We start from the raw sequence: 15,334 nt of genomic DNA, 5'->3' as shown, positions 1-15,334 counted from the left end.
GGGTATAAATAGCATAACTATGGCCTGTGTAGTAGTTTAGTAAGCAGTTTTTATAGTTAAGTTGTAAAAACAGCCTTAAAATAGGTTTGGCTGTGATGGAATGAATGAGTCATGTTAGCATGTGAGGGCATAGGCTGCTGTATTGCCTGTGATGGAGCTGTAATCAAAATTTGGAAGAACTTTATCATTTTTTAAAAAATTTATTCTCCAGTGGGGATGCATCACTGTCTTTTAAGAGGTAGCCATAGCAGATTAAAGGACATCTGAGTTTTTCTACCTAATCTGATTCCAATTTCACCAGTCTGAAATATTCTTCCTGCTTATTATTTAGATTAACCTACAGCTTTTGAGTTGATTTCAGAACTAATATAACTCCCTGGAAGTTCATTGAACCAGTCTTAGGCTTTTCTAACTAGTCTGGAGTGACATTTAGGAATAGTTTAGTAGAATACATAGTAAATGAAAATCTTCCCTTAGCCTTCTAATTAAAATTCTATATTCTGAAAATGATGTAACCATTCATAGTGTGCTGTAATTCCTTATATTAATCCTTTAAATATATAGTCATCTTCACCTAAGTGGTTTTGTGATAACTTTAAAAAACTTTATGGCTAAAATTGAGGTAGCAAAGTGCTTTCTAAAGAAAAATTTTCCCTTGTCCTTGAAATTTTGTTGGCTTCTTATGTTGGAATTACAGTTATTTGTGCTGTTTAAGATGTAGTTTTACTGAAATTAAAGAGGACGACTAATCAAATGACTTAAGATTGATGTGGATTTTTAAGAGAAGATACCCCCATCTTTATTTTAGGTTTAATCCAAATTAAGCAGTACATGCTCATGTAACATTTAGAAAATGTAATGCAGGCCCCTCAAAAAAGACATACTTAACCATCCAAAATAAAAGGTTTTGATGTGTCCTTTTAGACCTTTTTTGCATATGTAGGCGTTTGAAAAAGTAATATCCTACATATGGCACGTACATTTAAGTAATAATTTTTTTCTTCAGCACAAACATAAGATGTTATTAGATAACAGCTCTCCTAAAAATTTTCGTTAACTACATAGTATTACATTGCATACTTGTACAATATTTTACTTAACCAGTACTCTATTGTTGGGCCTTTAGGTTTTCTCCCAATTTTCCCTTTTACAAACAATTTTTATAAACAATTGAACAGTCCTACAACTAAGATTTTGTCAATACCCTTAGTTATTTTCTTAGAATTATGCCCCAGAAGTACAATTATTCAAGAGCATGAATGTTTTAAAAACTTTCAATCTCGGTTGCTCTCCAGAAAGGTGAAAACAGTTTATCTACTTATTGGCAATGTAAGTGACCACTAATAATTAACTTATAGTTTTGTGAATTACTTGGATCTTTTGCTTGTGTTTCAGGGTTTGACCCTGAAATGTAAGTGTTCTTGGTGTTTGATAAGTATAATTTGAAGAGTAAGAATATTTATCGAGGTGCTACCAGCTTGATTATATTTCTGTGTATAGTTTGAGATTCACGTGTAATTCTTTTTCTCAGATACGTATATATGTGTATATATGCATATATTCAGTGCTATCTTAATTTTATTGTGAAAAAAATTCAAACATGCAAAAATGAATAGTATAATCAGTCTCCATGAACTTGTCCAGCTTTAGCAGTTCTTGGGTGATGTTGTTTCATCTATACCTGCATCCAATCCCTTCCCCTCCTGTTGTTTTGAAGTAAATAAATATTTGATATATTTCATCTTAGCTATTTCAATGTCTCTTTAAAGATAAGGGCTTTAAAAATAACCAGTCATCATCACACAAAAACATGTAATAGATTAAATATATTTTAAGACCCTAAAATACTACTCTGAGGACTGAATAAGGCATTCTCCAGTTGTGTTTTATTTCTGCGGGAATGGTAATGTGGATGATTGTTTTTTGCTTACATGTTATGTTTTGCTTAGTTCTTCCTAGAATTTGGGAAGTTCTGTTTATTAGAGATAAGTGTAAAAATTTTTTTGAATGAGAATCTTGGTGTGATTATCCTCATGTGTGATAAAATTGAGTTTTCAGGATAGCAAAAGATGGGATTCCACTATATTTCATATACATTTTACTATTAAGTTCTGAAACTAGGAATAATTCTAAATTTTAGCTGGTTGGATCTGAGTGATGGAGAATGATGTAGTAACTTTGTCAGGTTTTCTTATTAAAATTTATTTTCTTATAAAAAATTATTTTGCTGTACTGGTGAAGTCTTTTGTTCGCAATTCAGAAATCTATGACAAAGGTTTTTCATCAGTTTGACAGACTCATTTGATGACAAAACCTGACTTCAGTTGACATGAGATTATTTATAATCTGTTACATTTAGTGACTATGCATATGTATTAATGCAGAAATATTAATGTATTTTATTTGATAGCTGGATGCTTGCCCAGATCCCACTGGGTGTTACATAGCAAAACCACAGTATTATCTTTGTAAAATCTGAAAAATCTTGATTTTTTTTCCTAACGTGTTTCCTGGGGAGACTTTTAAAAGTGTATCTGTTGTAAGTCAATGCTCACTTTGAGTTTACTCATAAAACTGAAGCTTTCTACAAGATAATAAAGAAATGAAGTCTTATGAATAAATATTGTTGACCCTTGCTATTCAGAATATGGTCTGTGCTACAGCAACAGCATATCATCATCATCATCATCATCATCATCATCGTTTAGAAGCTTCTTAGACATACAGAATTTCATGCCCTATCCTTTCACTCCTTTTTATTGCTTGCTTGGGAGTTGTAAATTTTGGTAAAGTTTCTGGCAAGAGTGTTTATGATGTTTGGGGAGCAGAGTTGAGGATCATAGAGTAGCCATGTTTTACATAAATTTGAAATAATGCAGTATTTTAAATGACCATTATATGTGCAAAATTTGAATAATGACTCTTCCTAAATTACAAATAGAATTAAAAATCAAGTAATTTCCAACAGGCAGGCTGGATAAATGGCAATGCCACTTAAGCTAGTAAAACAGAATAATGAATTTCTATTTTTCACTTAGATTGCCATGTTTGCTTTTTCTTTCAGTGTTTTTTGCTGAAAACAGTCGAGATTTATTGACCTTATTGAAGTAATTTTGAAATGTTAATCTTAATTCTTTTCCTATGAAAAGCATTCTCTGACATATTCCTAATGCTTGTTTGATACTCGTAGATTCAGGAAATTCTTTTTCAAGGGGCTTAAAATGTTCCCAGAGTAAATAGATGTTTGTTGATGGGGAGTTTTACTGTATAGAAGCTGCCCTAGTTAAGAGTATGTTGGGTTCTAAAATGCTGTCTTTTTTTCCCTCCCACCCCTTAAATGTGATGTAACACTCAGAATAGAGGTGACTTAACATTTACTGATGGGGAAGGGGTCAAGTTAGGAGTATGGGATTAACAGGTAGAAACTAGTATACATAAAATAAAACAAGGATTAACTGTATAGCACAGGGAATTATACCCAGTATCTATGTCTGTTAGGACTGCCAATGAATGAGAGACCCCAAATTATGGAATGCAGTATCCAGTGAAAGTTTTGTTGTCCTAGAGATGCCCATTTCCTTGATTTTATATAGTTCTGAATAGCTCTTGAGGAAGGGAAGCACACAACTTTCTAACTTCTGTTATGGGGTTATAGAAAACCTTTGCTGACTTTCGGCCAAGCCATATATTGTAGTCATTAAATTCCAGGGTGGATGAAGCTGTCTTTACAGAATGAAAGAATTATGAAGTTAATACGGTATTAAAGACTGGAAAAAAAGGTATTTTAAAACCTCACAATCTTGCCACATCCTGAGATGTCTAACACTTCAGTGTATGATCTTCTAGATAACTTGTATATTGTGTATGCTCCTTAACATCTTAAACATCTCTTGGTGTCAATAAGTTGTTTTCAGATGTTGCTGCTTATATCCAGTTAGACTGATGTACTGAAATTCATTTAGTCAGCCTCTTAGTAATATGAACTTGTTTTCTCATTTTTCACTGTTAATGTGTCCACATCCTTGATTCCTTTAGATGGGTTCTCAAAGTGAGATTACTGAGTCAAAGAACATGCACAGGTTTTGTTTTTGGGTATTTTGTTTTTAAAGAACATGCACTATTTTAAGATTTTTGATAAAATAGTCCAATTGTTTTCTGAAAATATGGTTACCAGTTCATACTGTCAGAAATAATGTATGGAAGTGACCATTTCAATTTAAAATGTTTTTTTCTTGTTTGGTAGGTAGAGTGTTTGGTTTAATTTTTGTCTCCTTTATGGTGATACTGATTTTTTTGCTAATCTCCATAGACCTTTAGTATTATTTGTTAATCATCTTTTGTGTTCTTCTGTCATTGTCCCATGTTTTGTTGGTATGTACCAATAATAGTAAGTGATGAAGTAGTAGGAGCAGCTGCTGCAGCTACGCTTGCTGTGTGCCAGGCACTATGTTCATTGTTTTCTATACCTTACTTCACTTACACCTCAGTCCTACCTATCCTATGAGACAAGTACTATCAACAGTACTCATTTTATGATTGAAGAATCTGGTGTTTGAAGGGGTTGGCTTTCGAGAGGGAAATGCACACCAGAAGTGGTTGAGTTTGAAACAGGTCTGACTCCAAAGTCTCTAAGCTCTTAACCATTAGGATGTGTTTATTTTTCTATACAGTATTAAGAACTTGAATTGTGGACAAATATGTATTGCATACATTTCATCAGTTTTTTGCTTTTTATTTATGGTATATTTTAGTATGGGGACTTTTTTGTATTATTTAGGAAGTTCTCATCTCAAGGTTAGTCATTACTTTAAACATAGTTTGGTCACGGTGGGTTTGGCATGACTGTGGGAACTGGTATCTTTGTATCTACCTTTTCAGTTAAAAATGTTTTTTTAAAAATAGGTGTATCTAAACATTTACAATTTAAGTTATTAACTTGGGTCCTGTTCAGAAGTAAACCAGGGTGGAGCTTTTCAGTGTACAGACATATGCAGAAGGATTTCTCAGTTGAGATTGATCTTACTAATTATCACTGTTTCAAAACTAATATATAGCATGAAGAAAAATTTTCACTCTTGAAGGAAAATTGTGTTGCCCTTACTGAACTTTTTAAAATGATGGGTGAGGCTGCTTACAGTATGTTGAACAAATCAGTGAAGGGTATATAATTGGGAGAGATTGTTAGTATTTTACACAACAAAATCAAGGTTTGAGATTTTCTTCAGGCTGGAACCCCAGGGATTGTGAACTAGATATAAGAGGATTAAATAGTATCTGAAATGCAAAGCCCTGCACTTAACAGTGAATTCTGCATGTGTTGACAATGCCAAAGTTAGCAGATGTTATAGCATCTGGATAGCATCTACAATGTGTTCCACTCTTGCAAGAGCAACCAAACTTGGACTGCTGTGTTCAGAGGGACATTGACAGGTTAAGTTGTATTTGTTATAATGCATCATGTCTTATTTTTATGGAAGTTAGGATAGGGAACAGTTTGCATAAGATGTTTTCAGTCAAATAAAAAATAATTCGAGGGGACTTCCCTGGTGGCACAGTGGTTAGGAATCCACCTGCCAATGCAGGGGACATGGGTTCGAGCCCTGGTCCGGGAACATCCCACATGCCGCGGAGCAACTAAGCCCGTGAGCCACAACTACTGAGCCTGTGCTCTAGAGCCCACGAGCCACAACTACTGAGCCCATGTGCCACAACTACTGAAGCCCATGTTCCTTGAAGCCCGTGTGCCTAGAGCCCGTGCTCTGCAACAAGAGAAGCCACAGCAGTGAGAAGCCTGCACACCACAAGGAAGAGTAGCCCCCGCTCACAGCAACTAGAGAAAGCCCGCGCACAGCAAGAAAAACCCAGCACAGGCCAAAAAAAAAAGTTCGATTGCTAATGAATGGACGTTAAAGAGAAGAGCTAAGGGAGGAAATTAGTTAAGAGCCAATTAAGCTTTAGAATTGAGTGTCTTCAGGTTGTGAATTCGTTGACTTTAGTGGCAGTTCATGAAGTTTGGTAATTGGTGAGCAAGGAGATTGCAAGGGAATTTTAACATCCTCTGAAGAATTTGGGGGCATTGAGCTACATAATTTGGTTTTTTCATCATTGAGGTTCTGGGAGTATTTTCTTAAAGACTTTCATTTTTAAAATTTTCTGTTGCGTTACTTTGACGGGAACCATCTTTTTTTTTAATGAAATGCTTATTAAAGAAAACTTGGAAGGAAACATGCAGAGAAGGAAAATATTTACTTACAGCATTAGCGCTCAAAGATGACCACTTTCAGTATTTTGATGTTTTGATCCACTCTGGTATCTCATTAGCTACAGATGTACCTGTACCCCTGTATATGTGGTTTTTTTCTTTAAGATTTTTTTAAGTGTAGACCATTTTTAAAGTCTTCATTGAATTTGTTACAACATTGCTTCTGTTTTATGTTTTGTTTTTTTGGCCGCAAGGCACATGGGATTTTAGCTCCCTGACCTGGGATCGAACCTGTACCCTCTTAACCACTGGGACCGCCAAGGAAGTCCCTCCCTATATATGTTTTATATTTTCATAATATATTTTTACCAACATGGAATCATTACTGTATATCGTTTCAGAACCCCTATATTGTAAACATTTTTCACTTCGTAAGTTTTCTGCAATCTTTTGTTAAGTGGCTGGGGTTTTTTGTTTGTTTTTTGTTTTGTTTTTTTTGTCACAGGAATTTACAAAACTTAAAGATGGTCAGAGTTTCTTTTTCAATTCCAAAATAGATAACCTGAAATTTATTTAACATTATCAGTTGCTTAATACAGATTTGTTGACCTACCCATTGCTTGGCACTTAGGTTTTTTTTTTTTTTTTTTTTTTTAATTTTTATTTATTTATTTATGGCTGTGTTGGGTCTTCATTTCCGTGCGAGGGCTTTCTCTAGTTGCGGCAAGTGGGGGCCACTCCTCATCGCGGTGCGCGGGCCTCTCATTATCGTGGCCTCTCTTGTTGCGGAGCACAGGCTCCAGACGCGCAGGCTCAGTAATTGTGGCTCACGGGGCTAGCTGCTCCGCGGCATGTGGGATCTTCCCAGACCAGGGCTCGAACCCATGTCCCCTGCATTGGCAGGCAGACTCTCAACCACTGCACCACCAGGGAAGCCCCGGCACTTAGGTTTAATTAAGAATTTTCAAATGAACTTACAGAAACTTGTAGTGGTTTTACTTAGTTATAGCAGTGGAAGTGCCAGTTTCTTCCTCCACTCCACTGGATGATCATTCTTATATTAGCAAATCTGACAGAAAAAATATTTTCTGGGAACTTGCTCAAGAGTGTGTGACATGGTATATATCATTTTAACATTTGCTATAATAGGGTCTCTTCAAAAAACTTGAACAGGTAATACGTACTTTTGTAAAATACACCATCCTTGTGTTTCAGCCCTCCTGTTCTTGTTTCTGGTAGCAACTGTCTAAATTACCATGTTCGCTCTGTATGTTTTTTTCCCTCCTGAATGATATTAAAGTTACAAGCGTGATACTTCACATGGGAACTTCAACTACATGGCTGTATTGCCTAAGAATAAAGATAATCTATACTATCAAAGTATTATCAAAGCAATGAAAATAAACATTAGTTCAATATTATCTCGTATACAGTCCACATTAAAATTCGTTTTCACAAAAAAAGTCTCTTCCCCACAACGTTGCTTTCTTAATCTAGAAATGGCCTCCTGCTCTTTTTTTGGAGGAGTCCCAACCAGGTGTGTTGTATAGTGTCCCCACAATCTTGAAATTGCCTGATTGTTTCCCTGTTCAAGTCAAATATTTTACCAAGAATATTGCATAGGGGAATGTATGTTTCTTACTTTGTGGAATCAGGAAGCATAAGTCAGATTACTTGGTTTAAGTGGTGACCCATGTTTCTATAGTAAAGGTACGTTTTTTTCCTCTTTTAATCAGTGAGTAGTCTGTTGGGTAGTACTTTGAAACCGTGTAAACCCTGTTTCCCTCCCACCAAGCTTTCACCCAGTGCTTTGGCATACATTGACCGTTGTCTGAATCAATTCTTATATAATCTACACCAATCTAACAGTTTTTTTAAGTGGTCTAAGTCTTTTTCAATATGCTTTTCTTAAAACAGTTTTTCATGTTTATTATTTTATTCCTGCCCTTTTTTTTTCTGTTACTCGTATTTTTGGGGGGACTGTTGAGTTTTTTGTCTTACAGGTTTTGACAGTTGCATATGTAATTTTTACATTTAGATTTTGATCTGTTATTGTTTTTGTGTATAGAATGAGATTGGTCCCCAATTTTTGTTTTTAGATGGCTGAGGCACCATTTATTTATTTATTTTTCACTTTTATAATCTGTTCTCTCTCTCTTTTTTTTTTTTTTTTTTTGCTGTACGCGGGCCTCTCACTGTTGTGGCCTTTCCCGTTGCGGAGCACAGGCTCCGGACGCGCAGGCTCAGCGGCCGTGGCTCATGGGCCCAGCTGCTCCGCGGCATGTGGGATCTTCCCGGACCGGGGCACGAACCCGTGTCCCCTGCATCGGCAGGCGGACTCTCAACCACTGCGCCACCAGGGAAGCCCTGTTCTCTTTTTTTAATTTATTTTTTTATTGAAGTATCGTTGACTTACAGTGTTACATTAGTTTCAGGTATACAGCTAAGTGATTCAGTTATATATATATGTGTGTGTGTATATACATATATATATACACACAGGTACCATTTATTGAATTATGCATTTCCCCCTAATTTTTATCTTGAATATTCTTAGTTTCAGTTCTTAGACCATAGCAATTAGCATAGTTTATCTAAAATGGCCAACTTTGGTGTTCTTGTGGCCTGAAAATACCACCATGTACTGTTTTTAGTAGTCTCTGTGTGGTAGTCTTTACTTTGAGATCATGTCTGTGTTTTGATGAATAATTAGCTTTGTGGGGTGGAGCAAATTATAGTCCCTTGGTATCCGAGGGGGATTGGTTCTAGGACCCTGGCAGATACCAAAATCTGGGGATGCTCACGTCCCTTATATAAAATGACGTAATGTTGCATATAACCTATACACAACCTCTCATATACTTTAAATCATTTCTAGATTACTTATAATACTAAATATTATAATTACCTATAATACCATAATGCAATGTAAATGGTTCGAAATACAATGTAAATGTTGTGCAGCAAATTCAAGTTTTGCATTTTGGAACTTTCTAGAATTTTTTTCCCCTGAATATTTTTGATCCATGGTTGGTTGGGATCTACAGGTGCAGAATCTGCCGATACGGAGGGCCCACTGTACACTGGCCAACATTTTGCAGACATATGGGCAGTTTACTGTTGTGCTCTGAAGAGGCCAGAGGGAAATAGTTGATGAATGCAGTAAAGACACATAGGAAGCAGAGAACAGGGTTGGGATGGGGAAGAGATAGAGTAACAGGAAAGTAGTGTGGAACAGGGACAAGGGTCCTTAAGGAATAAAATAGGAGCTTAAGTGTGTTAAAGGAAAATAATTTAGACCAGGAGATGCTGCTCTAAGTAGGCAGAGATATTTATTTATAGTATCCAAAAGGTACTGAGAAACTCTTGATAAGAAATTGTGGAAAACTGAAATAGGAAGTCTTTGGACTCAAGATTGCCATCTTAAAAATTTGCTAACTCATTGCTGCCATCTGGTGACACTTTGTCTAAAAGGTTTCAAAGAAAGATGGGAAATAGCATATTAGGCATATGGCAGTTGCATCTAATTTAAATTGAATGTAGAGGCTATTTTAGGTTTTAAGGGATAGTGATAAAATTCTAAGGTGGAGTTTTGAATTTCCTAGTCCAAGGTAAGTTATTTCCCTTGTTCTCTAGTTAGTATGATCTGACATTTGATAAGCTGTATTGATGCCATCTTTAAATTTCTTTTTTTCTGGTCCAACGGATAATGTGATATGAGTAAGTATAATGTGAGTAGCCTGTTGAATAGGGCACACAGGTAGAGGACTGACTGAAAAGCTCAGTAGAAATATCTTGTGGGGGGTTAATTTCTGTTGTGTGTTCCCCCGCCATCCTCCCTGGAAATATGCCTACATATGATACTGAACACAGTCTGAATGAGTGGCACTGCTTTGTCAAGTATTTATCGTCCATCCCCTCTCCACTAAAGGTGGAGTTCCAGTGCCCAGTACCTAAAGACAAGGGAGTTGAAAGGTTGATTCCAATTATGAATTGATTCTTGCCCAGCTCCCACCAAATTCCAGGACCTTCATAACCTGCATTTCCGGACCATTTGAAACTTAACATCTCATAATTGTCAGCACAATCTGCCTTTCCCACCTTGCCATATTTCTTCCCAGCAGAATTTACTTGCTCTTTACTGTGAACTTAAGAGAAATGGAGTAATTGTTATAAACATTTCCCAAATTTTAAACTGGATTGACAATCCAAGCTAGGTTTGCCTCTTAAGAGGGCAGAGAGCACAATAGCTCAGGTTCAGAATGAACAGTTGGAAGTAAAATTGACAGGTTTGCTTGTATTCCAATTGATGTAAGATTTTGTGTTTTCAGTTTTAGGATATGACTGGGATGGTAGAAGTGGGAATAGAAATACATTTCTATAATTCTTGTCCTTCACACTGCCACTAAAATCTCTTGTTGCTTTTATTGCTTCAACATAAAACATGGTCAAATGGACACATAGATCCTTTGGTGTAATAAAGCAATAAAAGTAACAACGTCCTGGTTTTGACTTTTACTCACCAGTCTTAGTGATACTTTGATGATAAAAATTGTGGAAGTAAGAACCTGGGATGACAAGAAAAAAATATTATGCAAACACATATGTGCATGCATCCATGAGCTAGAGGTTTGAGTACTGCCACCCAATAGCCTCTAGGAAAATACTCAGTCATTTTCTGTTGTCTGCGCTGTGGTGGAATTCTGCTTTTTTGGTAACCATATCCACTTGATCTCTGCTAACTGAATTAAACGGGACGGACGCAGACTATCCAGGGGACCATAATCATTTCAGAAATCTTTACACCTTTGGTTTTACTCTTTGAAACCAATTTTAGGAAAGAAACTGATTCTGTGTATTTTTTATTCTATGTACTTTTATTTACTTAGCTCTTCTGTAGTATTCAGTATTGAGTTTTTAAAAAGAATGAATTTATCTTAATGATATTGCTGAGAAAACTTTTGCAGGATGTGACCAGAGTACTCAGAAATTGCTGAGTGTTTATGATGTGCCAGAAACATCTGATTTTCAAAAAGTGGAAGAAGTTGTGGTTTATAAACTCTGGATCCGTGAACTAGACATTATTCTTCACGGAGACAGTAGAATAGGTTGTTAAAGTTAAAACTAATTCATGTGAATTAACATTACTTCATTATGTAACAGTGTTGTTAAGAGTGTTAGTGTACATTAGTACATTTGATGTTCTCAAAACATTTGAAAGTTTTGGGCTTCCCTGGTGGCGCAGTGGTTGAGAGTCCACCTGCCGACGCAGGGGACACGGGTTCATGCCCCGGTCCGGGAAGATCCCACATGCCGTGGAGCGGCTGGGCCCGTGAGCCATGGCCACTGAGCCTGCGCGTCCAGAACCTGAAAAAGAAAAAAAAAACATTTGAAAGTTTTTATTAAAATAAATGTTTAAAGAACTTGGATTGTTGTTACTAATGTGACGGGCCCTTTTTTTTATTTCTCTCAAATGCATTTCCTGATTAGGAGTTAGGTACTTTTAAAATGTTTTCCTAAAAACAAAATAAAAAACTTACATGTTCATTGTAGAAAATTTGGATAATATAAAAAAACTATGAAGGTGGTAACAGTTGATTAACCACAAGAGTACCCATGGGACAGTATTTTTAAATACTTCTGCCCTATGTTTCCTAGGCACACAATTATTATGTGGGTAGGTATATATGCCTCCTGTTAGGTATTGTATAATTATGTATACTGCTTTCTAACTTAAACATTTTATCGTAATTTTTCGTGTCATTTAAAGTAATCTGTAATTTTTCTAAAGACTGCAATTGCTGGTAATGAGAATACTGAGTTAAAAATCTTCTACAAAAATGCATGTAGAATGTTGGCTTGGCCAAAAAGTTCATTCAGGTTTTTCCATACCACCTTATGAAAAACCGAACGAACTTTTGGGCCAACCCAGTGCAACCTAATGCTACAGCTCTGCATAAAGTAAAAAGCAAAAACTGACCCCTTTCTCTGCAACTTGCTTTTACACTTAAAATCTGATATAGTTCTTTAAGACTATATCCTCTGGGTCTGAGTTTTAACCCAGTCAGAACAGTTTCTCCCATTTCTTCCTTCACTGATAGTATGTTTAAAAAGCGAGGAGGAATTGACCTGTCTTATGAGGGTGACTCCAAAGTGTAAACTTCTGTGACCCCTGAGGCAGCCTCAGAGGCACTCATTTATATCTATTCCATTTCTGTCAAGTCTTTAAAAAGAAAAAGAAAAAGAAAAAAAGCTTAATGAGTTACTATAAAGCAAAAACCTTGCAGTTTCTACTCAAGTTGAGAAAAATACAACTTTGACAGCAAGGTTTGCACTTTGGAATGATTCTGTGACAGTCCAGAAGTAAATGGAGTAAAATATTTAAGGAAAGAAAATGTTATTCAATGATTTTTATACCCAGTGAAACTGACAAATATAAAGGACACAGGCAAACTGTTACTAAGATGCAAGAACTGATAAACTATTTTCCAAGTTCTTTCTAAGTAATATATTAGAAGCTTGAGGGACCATAATGCCTAGAGAGATCTGGTAGAATTTTATCATTACTAACATCACAAAAAGATAATGCCACCTATATATAATCTTACAGAAGTGTTACACATGAGTCTGATCAAGCCGTTGGTCCCAGCCTCCAATTTCTGAAAATATAAAGGACAGAAGAATATGTGGAATTATACTGAGGGTATGAAATTCTGGAAAAAACTGCAGGACAAATGCCCAGGATTCTTCAACAGATAAATTTTAAGTTAAAGGGGGACTTATAAAAAGAGCCTTAAAAGACACATCAAATTTGTTTTAATGGGTAAGACTGTAGTATGCAGGGATATACATTTAGGTAATAGAACTATTTTAAAAGGAAGAAAGTAATTTTACTGTAAAATTAGGAGTTTTAGGGGGAGGAAAGGGATTGAGAAAGGAATGGTGCATATGGGGCTTCTGAGTTGGTATTGAGATTTTATAGAGACTTGAGCTGCTCTAGCACCTTCAGACCGATAAGCTGCAGTACCTTGTACTCACCCACTATTGGAGCAGGCAAAATTCTCCCTGTTGGAACTGCTTTTTTGGCATTGGTTCCCTTTTCCTTTCCAATAAATACTACCTGGGTGTTTTGGTATTTTTCAATTTCTGGGTCTTTTAGGCTCGCGGTTGCTTCTCTTTGCTTCTCCCACAGTGATAGATACCGTGCATGTTAGCTGTTGGCTTGCCCTTAGCGTGCATTTTGGAGTTTTGGTTGGGGTGCTTTGACACCAAGTTCTGTTGTAAACGCTCTCCATGCTTTACCCATGGTTATTCTTCTCATTAAAACCCGGGGTGGGGGGTGGCTTCCCTGGTGGCGCAGTGGTTAAGAATCCGCCTGCCAATGCAGGGGACCATGGGTTCAAGCCCTGGTCTGGGAAGATCCCACATGCCATGGAGCAACTAAGCCCGTGCGCCACAACTACTGAGGCTGCGCTCTAGAGCCCGCGTGCCACAACTCCTGAAGCCCATGTGCCTAGAGCCCGTGCTCCGCAACAAGAGAAGCCACTGCAGTGAGAAGCCCACACACCGCAATGAAGAGTAGCCCCTGCTCGCCGCAGCTAGAGGAAGCTGCGCGCAGCAGTGAAGACCCAACGGAGCCAAGTATAAATAAAATTTTTTTTTAAAGGGAGATTTTATCTGTATTTGCTATTGGTATATTTATTGTTTGTGAAAAACATTTGCTGAAAACTGGCTTAAGTCCCCACTTTGATTCCTCTTGATGTTCTAAAACTTTCTGGTGCTCCCACTTAAGTTGAAAGGCTGTTGGTGATTCTCGCTAGCCACTGTGAGGTAAATTTTTACTGCTTAGTCAAAAAATTAACTGTTTATAAAGGTGTAATTTAGAAGCCAAAGTAGAGACAGGCTGTTTCTTGAATTTCAGAAAGGATAGGAGCTTTACAGCTTTAAAATCAGTATGCTTATGAAATGACTAGGTATTTTAAGGGTCAGAATGGTAGTGGTCATGTATAAATGTTATACCGTCTTTTTTTTTTTTTACATGTATGTATATATAAAACATTTTTACATAATCCAGGAAAACTAGTTTGTTATGATTATCTTGAGGATTGGAAAGTTAAACGATACTAGACGCTGGTATCTTTTAATTTGTTTAATTTGTTATCAATACCTTTCAAAGGGATGAATGGGAAATAATCTTAAGAACGTTACTCTAAATCTAAGGCGGGTCCATCTTAAATTCTTTATAACTTTGGTATGGGAAGGAGCAGTAGACTGATACAAAAGCTAAAGAATGTCAAAACATCTGCACTTTAAAATGATACCATGAGTCTCCATGTAATTACAGGATTGTGCCTCTGTAACATACATAAAGATCATTTTTGTTTTGAAACGGCCTGAGGAAAGTTGTATCCTCTTCCTTGGTTCTGGTTCTTTTTTTTTTTTTAATTTATTTAATTTATTTATTTTTGGCTGCGTTGAGTCTTCGTTGCTGCGTGTGGGCTTTCCCTAGTTGCGGCGAGCAGGGGCTACTCTTCGTTGTGGTGCGCCGGCTTCTCATTGCGGTGGTTTCTCTTGCTGTGGAGCATGGGCTCTAGGCGCGTGGGCTTCAGTAGTCGCAGCACACAGGCTCAGTAGTTGTGGCTCACGGGCTCTAGAGTGCAGGCTCAGTAGTTGAGGCACACAGGCTTAGTTGCTCCGTGGCATGTGGGATCTTCGGGGACCAGGGATCGAACCCATGTCCGCTGCATTGGTAGGCGGATTCTCAACCACTGCGCCACCAGGGAAGCCCGTCTCCTGGTTCTTTTTTGATTCACGCAGTGTTCTACCTGGTAGTTTTATCATCATCACCATCCAGCATTATTAAATGTCCCAGCTATATTTTGTATTATATTTTCACATAAATAGTAAAGAATTACTACATTTTGTAAAAAAGATGGTATTGGTACCTGAGGTATCTATGGCATACTATAAATCAGTTGAAGTACCTGGAAATAGATTATTTCCAGAGTGAATGAATTGGTTCTGTTTATTGCTTTTGTATAATAAAGTTAATTACACTTGAAGGGTAGTGTGTCAGTTGTCCACATTCATCTAGCTGAAGAAGAGTTTGCAGGCAGAGTTTGGAGTTCTGTG

General features: G+C 36.9%; 1 protein-coding gene across 9 annotated transcripts in view; it reads left to right on the top strand.

Annotated features, from left to right (window-relative positions):
- HNRNPC (heterogeneous nuclear ribonucleoprotein C) overlaps positions 1-15,334 on the top strand; it is a 46,973-nt gene that overhangs the window by 10,349 nt on the left and 21,290 nt on the right. The window lies entirely within an intron of this gene.

This window comes from Mesoplodon bidens, assembly GCF_964165515.1.
Source record: "Mesoplodon bidens genome assembly, chromosome: 3".
NCBI classification, from domain to species: domain Eukaryota; kingdom Metazoa; phylum Chordata; class Mammalia; order Artiodactyla; family Ziphiidae; genus Mesoplodon; species Mesoplodon bidens.
The sequence above is the reverse complement of the archived record's forward strand: the minus strand, read 5'-3'. Positions and strand labels throughout refer to the sequence as shown.